Below are 22,438 nucleotides of genomic sequence, written 5' to 3' on the forward strand. Positions count from 1 at the left end.
ATCTCATTAGAAAAGGAGCTTTTGCCACGTTGAACTGAAAGTTTGCTCCCGAAACTCAGCAAACCCTGCTTCCTTATCTTTCAAAGAAATTAAGGGTTTTTTTTTTAATTTTTTTTTATAGGTAACATATTGGATTCTTATTTTTAATGATTAAAATTTAATTTTTGATAATATCAGACAAAAAAAGAAATTAAGTTTTTTAAAAGAAAGAAAACCTTCTCATCTCTCACTATTGACACGAGAGAAAAAAAATTCACCATAAATAAAGTTAATATATTATTATTATTATTATTATTATTATTATTATTATTGTTATAGCAATGCCTCTCTCGTCACTTGAGCATTTCCATATTAATCATTCTTAAAGCTTAAATTACTTTTGTTTTTCATCAGATGTCAATGGCTTTCACCACTTTCTTCTTACCATCTCTTAGATTCTAATCTCATTTAAGATTTTGTTATTGCTTTCGCTAGTGGTTATGGCTATGGTTCAAAGCCACAACTATTTGACAAACTCAAGTTTTGTGAAAATCTACATCTAACCTCTAAAGTATTATTCGTTTTAATTAGAAAGTCTCACGATTCTATTTCACAAAAAAAATCTTATAAGCTTGAAATTAAATCTTTACATATATATTATTTTTATCTACACATCTTAAAATTAAATATCTACATATATATCACTCTTTATTCATACATTTTTTTGATGTAGGATTGAGACATTATAATCTCTTCACTTTTAATGCTTGAGGTTCTTGTCAAATCGAATCCATCCATAAAACCAAAATCACATCAGACCATCGTGTAACACTTAGTGATTTTCATGGTCACCGATTGATGATCGTTTTGATACTATTTATGAAGATTTGTACCTAACCTGTAAGATATTATCTATTTTAACTTAAAAATCTCACGATTTTATTTCATAAAAAATATTTCATAAATTTAAAATTAAATTTATATATATATCATTTTTTATCCACGTATCTTTTTAATACGAGATTATGACATTATAAGTTAGATGTGAAAGAAAGACACTCCCCCACTGAAATTGAAGGCCCTATTCTATGTAAATTAAGCACCGAAACAATCCCAATGAAAGGTAATCCTAATGCCTATCCCTAGGAAAAGTTGTTTTTATTTCAAGGGTAGGTTACTATATAAATATATATACATTTATATATAATATATGCATATATATATATATATATATACATATCATATGTATATATTTTATATAATAGACAAGTACTAAAAGCATTATTAAGATTTTATGAAATAATTATTTCATGTCAGTAAATTCAATACTCACCAAAGATCATTGGTATTGTTGTCATTAATAAATAATTTTAGCAGAAGTAAGATTCGGATCTAAAAGTGTTTATTTATGAACATTTTAATTACCTCAAACTGTTCTTATATATTTTATGATGAAATTTGATTTTACATGTACCATTTATTTCATATTTTCACATATGATTAAGTATAGCAAATTTTATTATTAATTTGAGTGCTGGAGCTGTTGCTAGAATAACATGTCTATAGCTGTTGATGAGCATGGTTCTGAGGCAGCATCTTTCTTCCTCTGAAGCAAAGCAACGAATTCAAATGGTTATCACTTTGCAACTTTGTTCCCTCATGAACTCAATAACAAGCTGCTAAGGCATTCCTTGAAAATTATCTGTCATAATGATTTTGTGTCCGACTGACGAATTTGAAAATAAAATAAAAAATTAATAGAGTCGCCATCAATCTTTTTTTGATTAGGTGTGATTGGTCACCTATTAAAACATATCTTTTTACTAAAATCTTAAAATTAATTAAAATTTATTAAAAAAATAATTTTAGAGTCTGCGCAACAGTCTTGGTTCGGGAGTCGATTACGTGTAGGAAATGATTAGCACTCCCATAGCACCCGTTTAAACGGTACCAATTAACTACATGTTATCCTTCGATTTTGATAAAAATAATCTTATTTTCGGTATTTGAAAATTAATTTTCTTGATTTTTTTATTTATTGTTTTTATATTCAAATATTATTTGAGAAAAATAAATTAGAATCTTTTTATTGAAATAATTTCTAAAATGTTTCAGTACATTGGTAACATTAGAAAAATTTTTTCTCACCTAGAGATTTTTTAGGCATCACTTCTCGGAATACCTTAAAATCTCATCTTTGGAGGTCCGAATTTACTTTTCGTAAAAAATTTATGTCATGTATGCAATACAAATAATAACATATTGATGTACACATTTTATTCTCTTTTTCAAAAATTTTATTAATTGATTTATTAATTTTTTTATTTTTAATTTTGAAAAAAAAATTTTTTTATTGTATTGAAGATTTTCTATAAATATTCCAATACGTTAATAATATTTTAAAAAAAAGTTTCTCACTTAGGGATTTCTTAAAGCATCTCTACTCGGAATACTTTTAGAATCCCATCATTAGATAAAATTTCTTTTTGTCCTTGTTTATATTACTTATTCTTAATTTATTAATTAGTTTTTATTTATTGTTAACAAAAAAATTTTTTTTATGGTATTGAAAGTTTTTTATAAATACTCCAATATACTGGTAGTATTTAAAAAAAAATTCTTCTCACCTAGAGATTTCATAGGCATCACTACTTGAATACCTTTAAATCTAATCATTGGATAAATTTTTCTTTTCTTATTTTTTTATCAAATTTATATTATTAAATATTATAAAACAATAAAAATTTATTTTGATAAATTTAAACATTTTTACATGTACAAATATTAATAATAATAATTAAAATAACAAAAATAATATATAAAAAAATCTTTAAAAAAATTCAAAAAAAATTTTTTTTTACTTAACCGGACCTATCAACGGTCCAGTCAACACGGGTTCGGTCGGATTGGCGGCTCAGTTCGATGTGACGGTTTAGGGACGGTTCGACCCGATCTGGATCGATTCAGATGAACCGATCAGGAGTCAAAAAGGGAACGGATCGTTGGGTCGATTGCATGGATCCCAGGTTGGGTTGCGGGTCGACTCGTTGATCCTCAATCTCAAAAAGGCGTCATTTTGGGCATTATTGAAACGACGTCGTTTTGGGTTTAGTCTTCTTTATAAAAGTAAAAAAAAAAAAAAATTTCATTCATTTTTTTCCTTCAGCAGAAAAATTTTTTTTTTTTAACTCAGCAAAAAAAAATCACCGGTTAGCCACTCCTCTGTCGTCGCCACCGTCATTCGTCGGTCACCGGTAGTGGTCACCAGTTTTCAAAAATTTCACAATCTCCTAAAAGCTTCTTTTTTTCGTCCTCGTTCTAGATCCAACCTTATTTTCGCCAGAAACAGCCCTGATAAGCGTAGATTGAGGTTCAAACTTTCAAGTTTTTTTTTTAAAACTAAAAGTGATTTTTTTTTGTAGATAGCTTCTCTGGCGCTGGGTTCCTCATTCTAGGGGACTGTTTCTGTCTTCTTTTTTTTTTCTGCAAAATGGCCTTATTTTTTTTACAAAAAGCTTTTTTTTTTCAATTTTTTTTGCCTTTTTTTTTTCAATTCCTCAATTTTTCGTAGATTACAAGCTTTATTTATAGAGCTTGCTGGGATTCAAATCCCAGATCTTTAGGGATTCGAGTCTTATTTTTTCAACTGGCGTGATAAGCTAACATTCACGGGTTGGCTAGTGTCAACGAGTGCAGGTGGTGGTTTTGGATTTTAGAAAGAGTGCATTTAATGCACTCATGCTTAGTCAACTTGAATCGGATAAGAAAAAGGAAGAAAGAAAAAGATAGAAGGAAAGAAAGAAGAAAAAAAATAGAAAATGAAAAACAATAAAATAAAATAAATAAATAATAACAATAATTAAAAAAATGGTGTTTACAATTGCCTTTCTTTACCTATTTTTGAGAATCAAGAATAAGGCAAAGACAAACAAACAACCATTTTGTTCTGAAAGAAGAAACATTAAGCACAAAATATATATATATATATTTTTTAAGGTTCTAAAAGTTTAACCACATCTTTGAAAATTTAAAAGGTTCCTCTAAGTAAAGGCTCAACAATTTTTAAAAATTAAAAAAAAAAGTTCCTCTAAGTAGAGACTCAACAACTTTGAAATTCTTTTGAAAAAGCTTCTCTCAATAGAGGCACAACAATTTTAAAATTCTCTTAAAAAAGCTCATCTCAGTAGAGGCTCAATAACTTTAAAATTTTCTTGAAAAAGCTCATCTCATTAGAGGCTCAACAACTATAAAATTCTCTTGAAAGCTCATCTCAGCAGAGGCTCAACAACTTTAAAAAATCTCATCTTGAAAAAGCTCATCTCAGCAAAGGCTCAACAACTTTAAAATTCTTATTTTGAAAAAGCTCCTCTCAGCAGAGGCTCAACAACTTTAAAAAATCTCATATGTTCTCGAAACTAAGTTCTCATCTTTGAATAATTAAATTTTTCTCTTTTGAAATCTCTTGTTTCTTCATCCGAATATCAAAATCTTGTTTTTATTAGAAAATGGAAAGTCTTTGTCTTTATTAAAATTGTTCATAGACGGATGCACTAAGTGCTCTAAATGCAATGCATGTAATGCAATCCAAAATTATCCATTGTAGTAAAAAGGTTCTCAAAATCTCTCGTTTTTTATTTCAAAATTCTCAACTATTGCTATATGACCAATATGTTCTTAACTACTGACCATTGTATTCTTCATTTTTCTTCTTCTAAAGTCTACCACATCAATGTCTTGTCATGTTTTTCTCATCCTTTTTCATTTACCTTTGTCAACTTTAAAAGTAATGCTAAGATCTTTCATGTTTGTTTTTCGTTTCATCATTTTAAGTTCAAGACAAATAAAATGCAATCACACATTTCTCTTATTCACTTGTACGATGAACAAAAATATCAGATAATGATAAAGGAAAAAATAAGTGTATTTCATTAGGCTGATAACAAGTGCATAGCAAAGTGTTTGAGTTGAAACAAAGGTGCCTAAATAATGATTACAAGATAATCATGAACAAAATTTCCCAGACTCTTTCTCTAAAACTAAATCAGATGACTTCCTTGATTCTTCAGAATTTGTCAAACTATACTTGGCCCTGTGTTATGGGATCTTCTTCTAATGATGCTTCTACTTCACATCCAAGCCATCTCTTCAAGTTTTCAGCTTAGATAATTTAACATTTTTTCTCTTTTTTTTAAGTAAAATATTTTTTTACAGCATCTGAATTTATTGAAGTAGGTAAATCACTTCCATCCATCTCTGTCAAAATCAATGTCCCACTAGAAAAGGCCTTTTTCACTACATACGAGCCTTCCTAATTTGGTGTCTATTTTTTTCGATTATCATGTTGATTTAGAAGGATTCTTTTTAGCACTAAGTCTCCTTCCCTAAAGCAACATGGATGGATTTTTTTGTCATGTGCTTTCATCATCCTTTTTTTATATAATTGACCACGATAAAGTGCCGACAGTCTTTTTTCTTCAATGAGGTTTAACTACTTATAGTGATTTCGAACCCATTCTGCTTCTTCTAACTCTACCTCCATCAAGACTCTTAGTGAGAAAATTTTCACTTCGATCGGTAGCACAGCTTCCATTCTATATACCAAAGAGAACGGGATGGCCCCAATAGATGTTTGGACTAATGTTCTATAAGCATGCAAAGTAAAAGGTAACTTTCCATGCCAATCTTTGTAAGTTTCATCATTTTCTCTAGAATTTTTTTAATATTCTTATCTGCAGCCTCCATTGTCTCATTCATTTTCGGATGATACGGTACCAAATTACGATAACGAATCTTGAACTGAGTGCATACTTCATTCATCATTTTATTGTTCAAGTTCTTGGCATTATCAAAAATAATTATCTCTGAAAGCCCATATCTACATATTATTTCCCTTTTTATGAACCTACATACCATAAATCAGGTCACACTAGCATATGATGCAGCTTCTATCCATTTGGTGAAGTAATCAATCATCACAAAAATGAATCTATGCCTATTTAAAGCTTTTGGAGTGATGGGACCAATGACATCCATGCCTCACATAAAGAATGGCCATGGAGGAGCCAGAACATTTAATGTTGATAGTGAAGCATGAATCTTGTCAGCATAACTTTGACATTTATAACATCTCCTAGCATAATCAATACAATCACCCTCTATTGTCAACCAATAACAGCTAGTCCTCATAATTTGTCTAGCCATTATATGATTATTTACATATGCCTCACAAACTCCATCATGCACTTCTTTAATAATCTTTTTTGCTTCAGCTGTATTTACACATCTTAAAAGCACTTGATATCGATCTCTTTTGTAAAGGATATCTCTATCAATGAAGAAACTCATAGCCAATCTTTTGATAGTTCTCTTATCATTTTTTATTGCATGTTTTGGGTATTGCTGGCTTTAATGTATTACATGATATCATGATACCATGGCCTTCTATCAACTTCTTTTTTGACACCTAAGCAATGTACTGGTACATCCTTCACATCCAGCTTGATGGGTTAGATTTCAGTATTTGCATCTATTTTAATCATTACAGCTAGAATAGCCAATGCATCAACAATTTGGTTTTTCTATCTGAGTAGATGCTCAAATTGAACTTCTTTAAATTGCTTGACCAACTCAGAGATGTATTTATGGTACCGGATCAACTTAGAGTCTCTTGTCTCCCATTCACCTTGTAACTGATAAATAACTAAAGCTGAATCTCTAAACACATCTAACACTTTGATCTTCTTTTCAATTGCTGCTTGTAGACTCATAACACATACCTCATATTCAACCACATTATTTGTACAATTAAAATTTAACCTAGCTGTGATGGGGTAATAATGCCCATCAGGAGATATCAAAATTACCCCAATACTATGACCCAAAACATTAGCAGCTCCATCAAAACACATCCTCCATGATTTTTCAACAAGTTCATTTTCTTTAATGGCCATCACATCCTCATCAGAAAAATCTAATTTCATTGGCTCATAATCTTTGACTACACGATCAGCAAAAAATTCAGCTATTGCACTCCCTTTAATAGTTTTTTAAGTCACATAAATGATATCATATTCTAAAAGCATAACTTAGCATCGTGCTATTCTTCCTGTCAATGAAGGCTTTTTAAAGATATACTTAATAGGATCCAGCTTTGCTATAAGCCAAGTAGTGTGATAAAACATGTATTGTGTAAGCCTTCGAGCTGTCCAGGTTAATACATAACACATATTCTCTAATGGTGAATACTTTGACTTATAATCAGTAAATTTTTTGTTCAAGTAGTAAATTGCTCATTCTTTCTTATTAGTTTCATCTCTTTGCCCCAACACACATCTCATTGAATTTTCATGCACTGTCAAGTACAAAATCAAAGGTTTTCTTGGCATTTGTGGCACCAACACAGATAGATTTGACAAGTATTCTTTGATTTTATCAAAAGCTTCTTGGCAATCATCATTCCATTCTTTAGGATCATGTTTTCTGAGAAGCTTGAAAATAGCATCACACGTATAAGTAAGTTGAGAGATGAAGTGAGCAACATAGTTTAATCTCCCTAAGAAACTTCATACTTTTTTTTAGGTATAAAGAGGAGATAAGTTTTGGATGGCTTGTATTTTATCTGGATCAACTTCGATTCCTTTTTCATTGACTACAAAGCCCAATAGTTTTTTTGATTTGGCTTTAAATGTAAATTTGGCAGAATTCAACTTCAACTGAAATCTTCTCAACTTGTCGAACAACTTTTTAAGATTGACTACATGATCTTCTTCTTCATAAGATTTTACGATCATATCATCCACATACACTTCTATCTCTATATGCATCATGTCATGAAAGAGAGTCACCATTGCTCTTTGATAAGTAGCATCGATATTTTTCAACCCAAAAAGCATGACTTTATAATAGAATATTCCTCACATGGTCACAAATATAATTTTTTTCATATCATCTTGAGCCATCTTGATCTGATTATAGTCTGAGAAACCATCCATAAAAGAAAATTTGAAGTGCTTAGCAGTATTATCTACCAGAGTATCGATATGAGGCATAAAAAAGTTATCTTTAGGACTTGCCCTATTCAGGTCTCGATAATCAACACACATTTTCACTTGTTCATCCTTTTTGAGAACTGTACTATATTGGCTACCCATTCAAGATATTTTGCCACCTCTAAAAATCTTGTATCAAATTACTTTTTTACCTCCTCTTTACTTTTCAGCAGCATCTCTAGTTTTATGCGTCTTAGCTTTCACTGTACTGGTTTAAATTTTGATTTCAAAGGTAACTTGTGTTTTACAATATCAGTATTGAGTCCTGGCATCTCCTGGTAAGATCATACGAAACATCCACATATTCTCAGAGTAGTTTTTCTAGCTTTTACCTTTCAACTGGTAAAAGAGATGTACAAACTTTGACCTCTCTTTTATTCTCACTATCTCTTAAATTTACTAATTCGATAATTTTTTGGTGAGGTTCAATTGACTTATCTTCATGTTTCATTAATTTTAACAAATCAGGAGACAGTGTGTAATTATCTGAATCTTTCTCATTATCAAGTTCATCAACATGAATTAAGTTTTCAAAATCAAATCCAAGATTATTGTCATGATTATCTTCATGGTCATTATTTGGGACCTTGCAAAATGGTAAGATGAAGAGAATATTGGCACACAAAAATAGAATGATAAAAAAAATGATGAAAAAAGCAAATGAAAAGCACAATGAAAGATGAAAACAATAGAAGAAATACGGATGCATCTTCTAAGTCTTTTATTAAAATGATAAACATAAAAACACCACAAAAAATCACCCAATGCTTATAAAAAGTAATTAGAGATTTAAAGTTTCACATTACTTTTTAGAAGTATTAAAGACAACAGGCAGCTCTACTACTTTCTAGTTATTTAGCTTAAAATTTGTAAGATAAGGGTGCACAAACAATTCTTCATCTCGACTCTTCTTTTTCTCGTATCCATCATTTAAATGGTTAGCTCAAAAAACTCTTTCATGAATCCTGCATTTAGGGTTGTAGGTAGATCTGGGTAAATATATCCTCCCGAACAAAAAGAATCATAGAGGTATGAAATGACCATGGGTCTAACTCCGGCTCATATCCCCTAAGATTAGCCATCATCTTATTTTTCTTTTCATTCACCATTCTCACTTTGTCTCCTCTTATTGGCTTATACCCTAAGCCAAATCTGTCTTTTTTGTTATGTATGACTGATGGCTTCATGATTCATTGTAGGTTCTTCCCAAGTTCAGCTTCAAGTCACCATCCCATCTTGGTAAACTGTTTAACAACCATTTCAGTTGTCATAGACAAGTGTGACGAATATAGTTTAGATCCCTCAACCACATATGCTGCATTAGCAATCTCGAAAGCTCTATATAAGCATTATAGGGCTTCATCCGTTGCTTCTACATAAAGAGTATTTACTAGTTGGGTGACTAATAAATCTTTTTCTCTTACTACACATATTAATTTCTCATCAACAATAAATTTAACTTTCTAATGTAATGAAGATGGAATAGCACCTTTCATATGAATTCATGGTCTACTCAATAAGTAACTGTATGAAAGAGAAATATCTATAACTTAGAATTTCACATTGAAAGTGTATGGACCATTCTGTAATGGTATTTCTATGTCCTCAATACCTCTCTTCGGGTCTCATCGAAGGTTTGAACTATCATATGACTAGGTTTCATATAAGATTCATCAACATAGAGTTTTGCTAGAGTAGTCATAGGTAAAACATTGATGGATGAGTCATTATCAATCAAAACCTTAGCCATTATATGACTCTTACATTTAACAGTAATGTGGAGAGCCTTGGTATTTTTACAACCTTCAAGAAAAATTTTTTCATCACTAAAAGAGATATAGTTTGTAATTATCAGATTGCCAACAAGCTGTTTCACATATTCAATAGAAGCACTGTGAGACATATATGCCTGATTTAGCACTTTCAATAGAGCATTACGATGTGACTCTGAGCTAAGCAATAACGACAATAGTAAAATTCTAGTTGACATTTTGTTCAACATTTTACCATGCTATACTTGTTATGTTTTATTAGCTTTAAGAATTCATAAGCTTCACTCTCAGAGACTGGCTTCTAAAATTCTTTTCCTGAGACTGTGACAAGATTATTTTGACTTTTCTCTTTTTTTTCTACCTTTACTTTTTTTTTTCTAGCTTTCTTTAAATCTTTTGGAGTATAACATCTCTCACTTCGGGTCATGCCTCTTACACCCGTTATGTTTGCAGTATTTGGATTGACTATGACATCACAATCATACTTTCATGACACTGCTTTATCATTTTGATATAGAAAAAGACCAAAAACTTTAATTGTCACCACTAGTCGGGAGACTAACTTTTCTAGCTTCAATGTCACCTTTTCATCATAATAGATAGTTATCAATCTACGCACAAACTTATTCTTTGAATCAATGATAGACACTTTAATTTTTGCCAACTATTTTCTTTCTTCGTAAAATTTTATCTGGCCTATATCCATCAACTCTTGCACTTTTTGATGAAATTGGTGATAACTTTCGATAGAATACCCCAAAGCACTATTGTGATAATTGCAGCTTTTAGTTGAGTTAATTATTTTAGAGCAATTCTGAGATTCTATTGGCTTCAATATATCAGCTTTGATCAAGGCTCAAACATTTTAGCCATAAGAGTTTTGACCTATTCTATTCTTCTTTTCACATAGCTTGTTTGCCCATCAACCAAAGCATTTATTGATAGCCTAGTATGATTCGGTAAAGGGTTCCTATTAACATTTGGAGTCCCTTGTTGATTGGTATCAAAGTTTAACATCTCTTCATTGATTAATCCCTGCACTTTACGCTTTAAAGCAGTATAGTTCTTAGTGGAATGACTTAAATTTTTATAGTGATAATCACAATACGAATTGAGGTCATACCATTTAAGAAACAGAGGTTTCAAAGGTTCAACAATAATAGGAGCAAGTAAATGTTTCTTAACAAGTCAGGGATACAAATCTGTGTATGTCATGGGAATGAGATCGAAAGTGAGTTTTTTTTTTGTATTTCTTAGGGCACTTGGACCACTATTAGGTCTGCATTCTGGTCTTGTAGGTATAGTAGGACAGTTATAGGAATAGGTGGGTGTTAAAAAAGATGGCTGAAAATAGGATGGATAAGCTAGTGGTTGTAGTGGTTGGTATGATTGATATGGATGGATGATGGATGTAACATTGTTTACGAAAGGGTAATGGGTTTGGTAGACTAGTATAGAGTAGGGCATGAAACCTCTGAACTATTGTCCCACATAGTTTATTGCTTGAGCTTTATTCTCTTTTCTTTTGGGAACTCCACCTTTCTTTACTTCACTTGTCTCTCCTGTATCGAGTTTACCATTCTTTATAGCACTTTCGATAATCTCACCTGATATCATCATATCTGTAAAGTTCTTGGTTGCATTACCTATCAATCTCTCATAGTATGGTGCTTTCATACTATTCACAAATAAAACAGTTGTCTCTTTCTTGGTCAGAGAAGGATGGACTTGTGCAATCACATCTTTCCATCTTTGTGCATACTCTTTAAAATTTTTAGTTACTTTTTTTTTCATACTTTGTAGAGATAGACGATCTGAAACCAAATTTGTGACATGCCGATATTGTGTAAAGAATGCCTTTGTAAGCTCTTACCAAGAATGAATACGAGTCTTATCTAATTAAATATACATCTAGCTGCAGAACCCGTAAGACTATCTTGAAATATGTGCATTAACAACTTCTCATCGCGAGCATATGCTACCATCTTTCGACAATACATGATGATATAGGTCATCGAGTATTTTGTGCCATCATATTTTTCAAATTCAGGGACCTTGAATTTAGGCAGAATGATCATATCAGGGACTAAACAAAGCTCGATTGTATCTGTGGAACTATAAAAATTCATTCCTTCCACTGCACTAAGCCTTTCTTCTAATAACTTTATTTTTTTTTGGGCACTATTATCTTTCACTTTCTCAGATATCTTTATCCCCAGCTTTTCTCTTTCTTTGGGATCATCTAAATCAGGAACTAGGATTGGCTCAGGTGGTTTTTTCATCATAACAAGATTAACAAAATTTTAAAATTGTTCCAAAGCAAGTGTGGATGTCATACCTGAATAAGGATGGGGATATCCATCCGGAATAAAAATTTGTACTCTAGTTTCTTGAGAAGGTTGAATCGATTGTAGCTCAAACCTAGAGGGTAAACAGGATCCACCATGTCTGGCAATTACTCTTGAAAGCTGAGATTTTCTTCTACTGCTTTTTCCTTATCAAGTTTCCTAAGCATATCCATTATTGTACTGAGATCCCCTCTTAGTTCTTCTTAAGCTTTCTTGATTCTCTCAAATCGACTGGTTTGTTCTTGTTCTATAATTCTTGTTTGAGTCCTGGTGTTGTATGAATGACGAGTGGGTTGAGTCAAAATTTTTGAAGGGCGAGCTATTCTTGAACCTTTGTTACCATAAAATTTTTAGAAAAATCAGAATGCCATGTGTCGAAATTTTTATTATATTTTTTTTGAAATTAAAAAAAAACAAAAATGGTACAAATGATGCATGAATGCAAGTGAAAAATATTTGCTCTTGGACAAATTTCAATACTAGAATTTTTCATTGATTCCATACAACTTTGATTACATGAGATTTATCATCCTAGAATTATATCCATAGAAGCGTTTGACTTGCTCATAATGGTCTTTTACCTCATCTAGAAAGTTTACTAGGCGTTATCTATATTCTCTTATAGGATTGACTTCTTGTCTTAATGCTTCTACCTTTTCAACCATTTTTCGTGCCTTTTTTATTGCCTTACAAACTTGACTGGTTATATGCTCTATGTACTGTTACCTCCCTAAACTTTCTACTTTTCACATTATGCGAGCATCTCTTTCTGAATCACATGTGAAGATCCAATCTTTTTTCTTTCTATGCCACTCATCTATCATTACTAAAATATGGTTCTTGTGATCTTGCAGTTGTAGCTCCAATCCTCGGATTATCCGATGAAATGATTTTTTTTCATTTAGTACTTTAAAATGCTTTCTTTTTTTTTTTTACAAGCATGGCTTTCAACCTTTCCTTTTCTTTTTAGCATTCCACCAATCTTGCTGATGTTGTAGAGTATAACCCCTTCTAATTATGGCATTCTTGAAAATTTCTAGTGGTCTCCTCTTGCTTTTCTTGAGCTTTACCTTTTCATTAGTTTATTTTTTCTTGGAGCTCATCCATTTCGTGTTGTTGACTAAAGTAAGACTTAGTGACTTTTTCAGTTTTGAATTGGATTCGTAACCTCTTATTTTCTTGGTATAGATCTTACAAATCACTATTAGCCATATCTCGTTCTTTTATGATTTTCTCTAATCTGTTCATTTGTATCTCTGCTTCATATTTTAGTTGTCTCACATTCTCACGAAGTCTTAAATTTTATCTTTTCATTTTTTTTTTCAGCTTCTAATTTTTTCTTCACAAGCTCAACTTCTGATAATTGAACTTTTTGTTGAAAGATTAGCTAATTGGTATGAGCTATCATCAGGAGAGAGTACTATGTCTCTAGGCTGCCTTGCTTTTAAATCTGGTAATCATGAGTGACTTTGTTGATGAGAGGCCCTAATCTCATTCTTCATGTCTTTTTTCATGTTTGGATTAACTGCTCTGAGGTTCTTGGTGAATTTAGTTTCCCGTAAATGAATTCCACTTGGGCTAAGCCATAAGTGGCAAGAACAAATTGCTTTGCACCAAATTACCTAAGCACCATCAACGCAACGTAACTTACAATACCCCATAATCCTAACAATGGTATCCACGGCTCATTTCCTCCACGATACAACAAAGGCACTCGAGGCATCTAAGGTGCCATCCATTCAATTTCATAATCAGTAATCTTTCATAAGAAAATGACCCATTCTTCCTTAATTTTTAATATTGGCCATGAACTCTTGTAGAACTCTTCAATTGGTGCTTTGTTTTATAGATATGACTTTGAAAATACACTCTTTTCACATTTAAAATGACTTCTAATCCACAAATATAATAACGGTGCACATCTTATGAACCGTCCTTTTCCATTTCATCGACAGAGATTCAATGATCGAATAGTTTCTGCTAAGACCCTGGTGAAAGATTAATTGTTTGGGTTTGAATTTGCTCGAAAAAATCTACCACAGTTATCTCAATGTAACCCAAAGTCTTTGAAAAGATTACCATGCCATTCAATGATAAAGCAAACACAGCCATGCCTTTGTCATCATTTAAATGCTTCTAAATGAAGTTTCAGAGAAAGTCCCAATGAATGCCTAGATGTTCACCTTTAGGCTTTACAAAGGAATCAATGGTTTTCACTTTAACCTCCATAAGCTTGGCCAACTTTTTACGATAACCTAATTTTGGCTTTCGGGTGAATACTTTGTTTGGACACTGTAATTTTATCCTGAGCAAAATCGAATACTCTTCAATAGTTAGCATAAAATCTTTTTGATTAAAAATGAAGCATCTATAGGATGGATCCCAAAATTGTATAGCTGCCCTTATCAATTGCTCATTGATCACTACTGAAATGAGGGATACAATCTGCCTATACTTCTTACAAAAGCTTTCTTTTCTTTTTTCATTTAATTGTCTCTAGATAGCATCTAAATTTTTTAAATCATTCTGTGTGAGATCCAAATACACCTTCTTGGACAACTTTGACACATAACCGATAGGTAAGCAATCTGCATTACTTTGTTGGGCTTCTTTTGACCAAACATATGTTTCATTATATGGCTCACATGAGACACTGACTGAGGATAAGCAAATCTGAAGTTCTACGAGATCCATGAAAACTTTTTGGGGAGAAATATGTCCTAGAGAAAATATCTTGATGCAGAACTGTATGATATGATTTATGTAAAAAAAAGAAAAGAAAAACAAAATTGAATTAGTGTGAGGATGGGGTTTGAAAACAAAATTTTTTTTTTAAGATTTTTTGTTTTGTTTTGTATTACACACAACTTTTATTCTTAGGTATTTCCTACAAGAAAGTAGATGAGGTTGTACCTAACGTTGGTTTTCTAGGCTTATTACATGCTGAGTTTGGATTGACACGTGTCTAAAAGTTTTCAAATTGTTCTTCACTGTCATCTACGTTAGACTAGTAAGGGATCCCAATCCTTACCCATTAAGGCTACGAACAGAAAGGGTTCAATTTGAGTGAAAGTATTTCGCTTGCCATTACGGAGGTTATCACCTCACGAGGGCATAGGTGCTTTACTTCCTCCTATAAGGGATAGAGCTTGGGTATAGAGCTCATGCAGCATGTCATGTGTGTGCAAATGTATCCTAATTTATTGAGAGTAATATATACAAAAAAATAAAGTAAAAAATAAACATAGTAAAAGAAATGTGTGTGAACTTTTTTTGTTTTTGATTTGTTTTTTTTTTTTTTACTTTTTTTTTGTTAAAAATGAAAAATAAAAATCTAAGAAATCAATTAGGACTGTTTAAATCAAAAATTGAGAATAACACGTAGTTAATTTTGGCCTGACTCTTAAAAACAAATGGCTATCCTCAGTGGAGTCGTCAAGCTGTCGTAACGATTTTGTATCTGTCTCATGAATTTGAAAACGAAATAAAAAAATAACGGAGTCGCCACCAATATTGTTTTGGCTAGGTGCGATTGGTCACCTATTAAAACATATCATTTTAATGAAATCTTAAAATTAATTAAAATTTATTAAAAATATAATTTTAAGGTCTGCGCAATAGTCTGGGTTCAGGAGTCGATTACGTATGGGGAAGGATTAGCACCCCCACAGCGCCCGTTTAAACGGTATCAATTACTACATGTTATCCTTTGATTTTGATAAAAACAGTCTTATTTTCGATATTTGAAAATTAATTTTCTTGATTTTTTTATTTTTTATTTATTGTTTTTATATTCAAATATTATTTGAGAAAAATAAATTAGAACCTTTTTTATTGAAATAATTTCTAAAATGTTCCCGTACGTTGGTAACATTAGAAAAACTTTTTCTCACCTAGAGATTTCTTAGGCATCACTTTTCAAAATACTTTAGAATCTCATCTTTGGAGGTCTGAATTTACTTTTCGTAAAAAAATTATGTCATATATACAATGCAAATAATAACATGTTGATGCACACATTTTATTCTCATTTTCAAAAATTTTATTAATTTTTTTATTTTAAATTTTGAAAAAAAAAAGAATTTTTATTATATTGAAGATTTTCTATAAATATTTCAATACGTTGGTAATATTTAAAAAAAAAATCTTCTCACCTAGGGATTTCTTAAAGCATCTCTACTCAGAATACTTTTAAAATCTAATCATTAGATAAAATTTCCTTTTTTCCTTGTTTATATTACTTATTCTTAATTTGTTAATTAATTTTTATTTATTGTTAACAAAAAGAAAATTTTTATTGTATTAAAAATTTTTTATAAATACTCCATTACACTGGTAGTATTTTAAAAAAAAAATTTTCTCATCTAGAGATTTCATAGGCATCATTACTCGGAATACCTTTAAACTCATCATTGGATAAAATTTTCTTTTCTTATTTTTTTTATCAATTTTATATTACTAAATATTATAAAACAATAAAAATTTATTTTGGTAAATTTATACATTTTTACATGTATAAATTTAATAAAAATAATTAAATTAACAAAAATAATATTTAAAAAAATCTTTTAAAAAATTCAAAAAAATTTTTTTTTACCTGAACCGGACCGGTCAACGGTTCGGTCAACGCAGGTCTAGTTGGATCGACGGCTCGGTTCGGTCTAGCGATTTAGGGACAGTTCAGCCCGGTTTGGGTTGATTCAGATGAATCGATCAGGAGTCAAAAGGGGAAAGGGTCATCGGGTCGATTGCACGGATCCAGAGTCGGGTTGCGGGTCGACGTGCAGATTCTCAAGTCTCAAAACGATGACATTTTGGGCGTTATTGAAACAACGTCGTTTTGGGTTTAGTCTTCTATATAAAAGTAAAAAAAAAAATTTCATTCATTCTTTTCCTTTAGTAGAAAAAAATTTTCTTTTTTTTTTACTCAGCCAGAAAAAAATCGTCGACCAGCTGCTCTTCCGCCATTGTCGCCGTCGTTTGCCGATCACCGGTCACCATCACCAGTGGTCGAAAAATTTCACAATCTCCCAAAAGCTTCTTTTTTTTGTCCTCGTTCCAGATCCGGCCATATTTTCGCTAAAAACAGCCATGATAATCGTATATCGGGGCTCAAACTTTTAGGTTTTTTTTTTAAACTAAAACTGATTTTTTTTTGTAAGTAGCTTCTTCGGCGCTAGGTTCTCAGTTCCAAGGGACTGTTTCTGCCTTTTTTTTTTGTTTCTACAAAATGGCTTTGTTTTTTTTTACAGAAAGCTCTTTTTTTTTTTCAATTTTTTTCACCTTCTTTTTTCGATTCCCTCATTTTTTGCAAATTACAAACTCTATTTATAGAGCTTGCTGGGATTCAAATCTCAAATCTTCAGGGATTCGAGTCTCATTTTTTCAATTGGCATGATAAACTGACATTCACGCGTTGACTAGTGTCGACGACTGCTAGTGGTGATTTTGAATTTTAGAGAGAGTGATTTAATGCACTTATGCTTAGTCAACTTGAATCGAATAAAGAAGAAGAAAAAAGAAAAAAATTAAATAAATAATAATAATAATAATTTAAAAAAATGGTGTTTACAATATCATTAGACTTGAAGAATAAGTGGCGCTCGCCTTTCTTATCATCTCCTTCCCGACGACAAGAAGATGAAGTTATTTTCAGTGCCAACTTTCATATACACCTCACAACCCAAAACAATCTCTAATGGTTATTAACAATTCATTCTTGATTATTACTTCTTCCACGATTTTTTTTTTCTTTTTGTTTTGCTCATGATATATTCCTGATTTTGTCAAAGAAAAATTTATGGATGAGAAAATAGCTTGTAATTTTGTTCCAATATTTTATAAAAAATTACAGGAAGAATTTCTCCGTCCCAAAAGAAAAAGCAAATGAAATGAAGGTTAATGAACTAAGAATCCCATTTGTCAAGTCCCCAATTTACACAAAAGTCTTTCAATAATTGACTTGAGAGTAAATTTGAGAGACAATTCAGCCTTGAATGAATCTGTTATTTTGTTAAAAATAGTAGGAACTGGCAGTGCTGTAATTAATTGTATCTTTGTTTGAGTCCCACAATCCCCAATCAAAGAGATGATATATATATATACATATATATATTGACCAAGTCAACAATGTAGCAGTGAGAAGATTTTCCTTTTTAAAGCAGATTGGACCCTTTCAAATTCATCTTGCCTAGTGCAAATTAATAGTGGAATGAAGCTTATATCGCTTGATTTGTTTATCACCCATCTTGAAAGGAAATATTTGGAAGCCATTTTGACTCTAAAGAGATCCTGGTTTGGAACTCTGGGATCGAATTTGTGTGTATTTTCCAACTTGTTTCAGTGGAAAGTGCCCAACATTTTGACGTTTTCAAAAGGAACTTCTGTTGACTAGAGCATACTGCTTTACTGCCTAACCAAGCTTTCAGTGAACGAGGTTTCATTTTTCATCAATCTCACATGGTACGGTAGGTCTCTAACTGGGGGAATGGAATTTGCAATTTACTCAACAGGCATCCCAAGAAAGACAATTCCGAACAAATTCACAATTGAATTAAATTTAAAATTTAATTCAATTAATTTAAATTTAAATTTTAAAATATAACTATTCTCCAATCCTTAAATTACGATTTAAAAAAAAAAAATTATACTACATGCTCGAGCTTGATTCAATTAATAAAAGTGAGGGGAGATAAGTTTGGATAAAAATTTTAAATACAGATCTATAATATTCGTTATAAACAAAAAAAGAAATTTTCATATTTTTAAGTTGTGACTTTTTCGTATAAAAATAAAATAATTTATAATTTTATTATTTCAATTATTCTTCAAATAAATTGATCTATAACATGCAATATGCAAACATTAAAACATTAATTGTGAAAATACTTGGAACATTTTTATCCTATCAAGCCTCAATAATAATAATAATAATAATAATAAATTTAAAATTATGATTATTATTTTTGTTATTGACGGACCGAAAAGTTACAAAGTTGGTGAAAATCAGCAAGTCAATGAAATTCCTTTCCTATTCAAAGAGAATTGAAATTAGAAAAGTAATAAAGGGGCCAATGTTTATGGTCGGCTTTTGTTTTATTAAAAAACCGTAATTTAATAATAAAAATTATAAATATTAAAATTTGATCATAAATTGTAACTCATGTAATTATCATGCTAAATTTAATTGATATTAAAAGCCACAATTAACTCCGAAAATTAAGGCAAAAGATTTTCAACGACTTCAAATCTAAATAATTTAATTGATAAGTTTTCTTTTTTCTTTCTGGTTTTATCTGGGAAACACGTATCCCATTAAGTCCAATAAAATCAAAGCGCCCTTTTAAGCCTTCCACTTTTCACTCCGCATCGAATGATTTATAAGAAAGGAAGCCCGTCCTCGTCGGTGGAAAAAAATATCATAATGATTACGTTTTTTTTTTTTTTTCTTTTAAATGCTAAAGTAATCGTAATTCATCATTGTGTTTGTTTAAAATTACCGCTGTCGTTTTTTTTATTTTTTTATGTTTCAAAATTAGTGTATTTTTAAAATATTTAAAAGTCTTACTTTTTATGTTTTAAATTTATTGACATATATATTTATTTTAAACATTAAAAATTATAAAACATTAAATTTATAAAAAAAATTTTAAAATTGTAACATAATTTAATACATTAAAATCGAATTTTATCTTAATTTTCATATAATTAAAAGAAAGATATATAAAAAAGTTTTTACATTTCATCAATCTATGGTAAATTAATACTATAAAACTTGAGTTGATGACACAACACCAACTCAATTGGTGAATTTAAAAAAAAATTAAAACTTCAAATGTAATAACAAAAATTAAAATTAATCAGAATATATTGGTTTTTCACCTTCCTTAAAATTATGATTTAAAATACTTCTATTTAAATTGATAATTATTTTTATTTTTTTAATTTAAAATTGTATGTTCAATTATTTATATTTTGTTCTCTTTCATGTAAGATTGTAAATAAATCAAATCGAGTCAAACACTCACGTATTCAAGTTTGGTTCAATAAACTTTGATGAGCTCGAACATAAATGAACTTTTAATCAAACTTAAAATTCACTTCGTTTATGTTTATTGAGTTTTGAATCGAAGCTGAGTCTTGAGTCGAACACGAGCCTATAACGAGCTCCCTACTTATACCAGTGAGAACAAAAAAACTCACTTTTTTATTAACAAAAATGTTCAAATCCAATGTAAAAGAATTATGGCCAATTAAAGCCTATTATCAAGTAGGCCAACGGCCACCGGCTTTTCAAATTTTGTCATTTTTGCTTGGATAAGTGGTTGGCAAAGGTTATTTATAGATTTGCTCTTCCTCTTGATTGTTGTACCGATACGGGATAGGTGTTTAGGTAAGCTTTTCATTTTTTATTTTTCTACATTTAAACTTAGTTAAGCATTTATATTTACACATAAAAATTATTTCATAATAACGTTTTTCAAAAGTTAAAGAAAATTTTTATTCCATTCATGTATAATTTTTAACGATATAAATTTTATATGATAGTTTATAAAATGTTAAAAGATGTTAAAATTTAAAGTTGTCAACTTTTAAAAGTTTAGATGAATTAATATAATTAAACTTGTTTATAAATATTAAACGAATTTTTTTACAAATATTAAACGAATTTATTTACGAATATAAAAATCAAACACACTTTTATTCATGTTATATTTATTTAATATACAAATATAAAAATATTAATCAAGATTTTTTGTTAAGTTTAATAAATGAACCAAAAACGAATATTAACGAATAAAAATCAAACAAGTTCACAAAAAATTCATCAAAAACTCTATTAATTTATACCCTTAATTTTATATATTAGGTATGTAACATTTTTTAATATTTATTTAAATAATTAATTTATCATTGGATTCATAAAATAGGTGTGTCAAAAACTAGTATTAATTCATGTCGTCCTATTTGAAACACAGACATACAATAAAGTTACTAATAATACGTGTTGGTAATACTCACTTTTTCACACATGGCGAAGTTAATACATTGATTTGTTCAAAAATAAAATGTTAATACATTGGTAAAATTTAAAAATAATTGTGTGAATGTGATGTAATAGTAGAAAGCAAATCGATTAAATTCTTTTATTCGTTAGCTAGGGTAAATAATATATCGTAGCATGTAATTCTCGATCATATTAATTAATATTTACTCACTTGGTATTTATGTTTGTAAAGAAATTTTTTGATAAGAAAAAGAAACGTTTCAAATAAGCAAAATGGGAAAAACGGGATATGAAGAAAGTTGGTGGGTGAGAAAGGTGAAAAATACGGTGGTTGGAAACTCTAGAGAGAAATATCAAGAATTTTGCATAGAGATTCCAAGAGCAACAAAATCTACCGCATCATATTTAATAAAAATCATACTATTAATTTCAATAAATTATAATATAATATAAAAATAATTACTAATTAATTTATGTTAATTAATATAATTCGACAGATAATGATTTTGTAACTCCCTTATATAAATACAACAAAAAAGTAAACGAACCTATGAATCCTGCCTTCCATCCTCGGTTTTATTCAACTATTCTTCATGCAAACATGCACCTTGGCTGGTTGTTTAGGCTCACCTTTGCGTAACCTATCTGCAAGCTGCATTATCGCGGGTGTTGCTCATGACGCGTTGTTCAGGGAGAGCGAAGCAAGCTCTAGGACATGCACGTCAGCGCAGCATTATTGCAGGACGCACGTTTTGTGTATAGAAATATATCATTTATAATAATTATATATAATTAAGTAATTATAATTCAAAATTTTGTATAAAATTTATATTTATAACTAATGAATTTTTATTTAATTTTTATTATAATTAAAAATTAATAAAATTATAATAAAAAATTTATTTGATACATTGATAATAGAATTTTTTTAACATCATAAATAAGGTTTAGATGATAATATATGTTTTACTTTTTTTTAAAATTAATTTTTTTAAATATATAAAAAATATATATCATTATCTTAATCTCATTTCTAGAGTTTAAAAATTTTACTGTTAATATATTTGATAATTTTTTATAAAAAAGTATAGGTTAAATATGAATAACGCCACCCCCATAGAGAGCGTTACTCAAGGGCATGCATTCTAGTGAGAGCATTACTCAAATAGTTGCACTAGCAAAAAATTAGCATATGCAATGTCCAACATTAAATCTAATATTTCTGGCTTATCATCCATTTCTATATTATAGATTAAAGTATGAGAGATGTGTACAACTTCTATG

Source organism: Durio zibethinus, chromosome 21, assembly GCF_047325235.1.
Source record: "Durio zibethinus cultivar Kanyao isolate XHJ-2024 chromosome 21, ASM4732523v1, whole genome shotgun sequence".
NCBI lineage: Eukaryota > Viridiplantae > Streptophyta > Magnoliopsida > Malvales > Malvaceae > Durio > Durio zibethinus.